Consider the following 3,861-nt stretch of genomic DNA (forward strand, 5'->3'; position numbering starts at 1 on the left):
CTATATTGAACAACTGGTCAGAGTGTCTTTCCTTTAATTGTGAACATCTAAATATTTTTAGACATCCGTAGAACTGATTTAATGCTTTTATTCAGAGAAATATACAAAAAGCTTTAATTTTTTAAAAGATCACAAAATTTATTATTATTGATTTTTATTGATTCACCAGGAGATACTCAGTTATAAAGTTGTTCTTGAAGTAGTGTTTTGTAGTTTTCTTTGTATAGGTCCTTCACCTCTTTATTTAAGCTGATTCCAAGGTACTGATTTTCTGAGGCACAATTGTATGGTTTTTGTTTGTTTGTTTTTGCTTTTTAAGTCACATCCAGCGATGCTCAGGTGTTACTCCTGACTCTGCACTCAGGAATATGAATCACAACTGTTGATAGGATTTTTTTTCTTTCTCTTTCTTATTTTCTTTATTTGAATATAGGAAAGCCATGGATTTTGAATATTGATTTTGTAACCTGCCACTTTACTATACAAACCTGTTGTTCTGAGGAGCTTTTTTGTAGAGTCTTGAGGACTTTCTAAGTATAGTATCATATCATCAGCACATAGTGAAAACTTGGCTTCTTCTTTTGCTTCTGGATACCATTGTTATATTTTTCTTGCCTAACTGTTATAGCAAGTATTTTAGCAGTATATTTAATAAGACTGGCGAAATCGGGCAACCTTGTCTTGTGCCTGTTCTTAGGGGAAAGTTTATAGTTTTTCCCCATTGGGAAAAATGCTTGCTGAACTGTTTACAATAGCCAGAATCTGGAAAAAACCCGAATGCCCCAAAACGGATGACTGGTTGAGGAAACTTTGGTACATCTATACAATGGAATACTATGCAGCTGTTAGAAAAAAGGAAGTCAAGAATTTTGTAGTTAAGTGGATGGGCATGAAAAGTTTCATGCTGAGTGAAATGAGTCAGAAAGAGAGAGACAGACATAGAAAGACTGCACTCATCTATGGTATATAGAATATCAGAGTGGGAGACTAATACCCAAGAACTGTAGAAATAAGTACCAGGAGGTTGACCCCATGGCTTCGAGGCTGGCCTCACGTTCCGGGGAAAGTGCAACTCAGAGAAGCGATCACCAACTACATTGTAGTTGAAGGCCACGTGGGGGAAGGGAGTTGCGGGCTGAATGAGGGCTAGAGACTGAGCACAGCTGCCACTCAACACCTTTATTGCAAACCACAACAGCTAATTAGAGAGAGAGAACAGAAGGGAATGCCCTGCCACAGTGGCAGGGTGGGGTGGGGGGGAGATGGGATTGGGGAGGGTGGGAGGGACGCCGGGTTTACGGGTGGTGGAGAATGGGCACTGGTGAAGGGATGGGTTCCCGAACTTTGTATGAGGGAAGTATAAGCACAAAAGTGTATAAATCTGTAACTGTACCCTCACGGTGATTCTCTAATTAAAAATAAATAAATTATTTAAAAAAAGGCATCAAAAATAAAAAAAAAGAAAAATGCTTGCTGAGGGTTTGTGATAAATGGTTTTGGTTGTATTGAGGAAAGTTCCTTCAACTCCAATTTTGTTGAGAATTTTTTTTTATCACGAATGGGTGCTGGATCTTGTTAAATGCTTCTCTGCATCTATTCATATGATCATCTGTTTTAATTTTTTCTTTGATTTATATAGTATATTATGTTGATTGGCTTACAAGTGTTAAACCACACTTGCAATACTGAGATGAATCTTATTTGGTCATGGTGTATGATCTTTTCTTATGTATTGTTGAATGTTATTTGCTAGAATCCCATTGGAAATCTTTGCATCTGTGTTCATCAGGGATACTGACCTATAGTTATCTTTTTTTATAGTGTCTATGAATGATTTGCAATTTGTTCCCAAATTTCTTGGCACATTTTTTTGGGTCACACCCAGCGATGCTCAGAGGTTACTCCTGGCTTTGCACTCAGGAATTACTCCTGGAGGTGCCATCCTTGGGGGACTATATGGGGTGCTGGGAATTGAACTCGGGTCAGCCACGTGCAAGGCAAACGCCCTATCCACTGTGCTATCACTTCAGCACCCCCCCTCAATTTCTTGGGAGACTAAGTTTCACGAAATTTAGTAAGACAAGGAAGTTAAATTTGTAAGATGTGGCTATAAGGAGTGTAGTTGTATATTTTAAATAAGGAAGATTATGGGTGGAGACATCATAATTTGGAAAGAAGGTACTCTGTTAAAGTGAAGTGGGTTCACAAATTGAATGAAGAAAGTTTATAGGACATAATGAATGTAAATGAATGTACAGAAGGCTTGAAGGTGTATTTTTTAAGGAAAGAAGCAATATCATCAAACTGGATTGTTATAAGGAGATCTTTAAAGTTTATCTGTGGAATTCTTTAGACACTTTTGTTGAGATCTGTGGAAAAATATATTAGATTCTCCAGACTTATGTTATAGTTTGTTAGATAATTTGGACATTTAGATTGTTAGAGAAAATAAGGTGTTTAAACATGAGACTAAATGAAATTAAACATATTATTGTAAAATTTTGTATTCTACCTTTACAGATTTTAACAATACTTCTTTTGACTAGGACCAATAGCAAATGAGTAGATTGTATTCTATTGTGAGTAAAGTGAAACATTTGCTTTTCTCTCTCCTTCGTACCTTCAGTATGTATCAATGCTTTTGGCACTATGTTAGTTTGCATAAACCCAGATAGGAATTCTTTCATCCATGTGGTAGGGTCTACCCTTCATACAAACAGGAAATCTCAAAGCCAGGTATAAGACCCCAAAGCCCTCTTCTAGGTAAATGAGTCCAAGGTGTTATATATATATATTTATTTATTTTTATTTTTATTAGTGAATCAATGTGAGGATACAGTTACAGATTTACACATTTTCCTGTTTGTGTTTCCGTCATACAATGTTCGAGAACCCATCCCTCCACCAGTGACCATTCTCCACCACCGATGAACCCGGTATCCCTCCCAACCCCCAATCCCATCCCCCAACCCTGACTCTGTGGCAGGGCATTCCCTTTGTTCTCTCTCTCTCCTTTTGGGTGTTGTGGTTTGCAATAGGGGTATTGAGTGGACATCATGTTCAATCTATAGTCTACTTTCAGCATACTTCTCCCTTCCCGAGCAGGTCCTCCAACCACATTTTACTTGGTATTCCCTACTCCAGCTGAGCTGCCTTTCCCCCCAGCACATGAGGCTGGCTTCCAAGCCATGGAGCAAACCTCCTGGTACTTTTCCACTGTTCTTGGGAGTTAATCACCCATTCTGTTACTTTATATTCCACAAATGAGTGCAGTCTTTCTATGTCTGTCCCTCTCTTTCTGACTCATTTCAATTGACATGATACTTTCCATGTTGATCCAACTATATGCAAATTTCACGACTTCAACTTTTATAACCGCTGCATAGTATTCCATTGTGTAGATGTACCAAAGTTTCTTTAACCAGTCCTCTGATCTCAGGCACTCGGGGTTTTTCCAGATTCTGGCTATTGTAAACAGTGCTGTGATGAACATATAAGTGCAGATGTCATTTCGACAATACTTTTTTTAATAAGAATTATATTTTATTGAATTACCATGTGGAAAATTACAATGCTTTCAGGCTTAAATCTTAGTCATACAATGCTGAAACAACCATCCCTTCACCAGTGCCCATATCCCACCAACAAAAAAAAAACCACAGCACACCTCCCATCCCGCCCACCCCCGCACCCTTGTAACTGATAAATTTCACTTTACTTTCTATTTACTTTGGTTACATTCAATATTTCAACATAAACCTCACCATTATTTTTTTGTTTGTTTGTTTTTAATTAATTAATTTATTTTTAATTCGTGAATCACCATGAGGGCACATTTACAGATTTATACACTTTTGTGCT

The sequence above is a fragment of the Sorex araneus genome, chromosome X (assembly GCF_027595985.1).
Source record: "Sorex araneus isolate mSorAra2 chromosome X, mSorAra2.pri, whole genome shotgun sequence".
Classification (NCBI taxonomy): domain Eukaryota; kingdom Metazoa; phylum Chordata; class Mammalia; order Eulipotyphla; family Soricidae; genus Sorex; species Sorex araneus.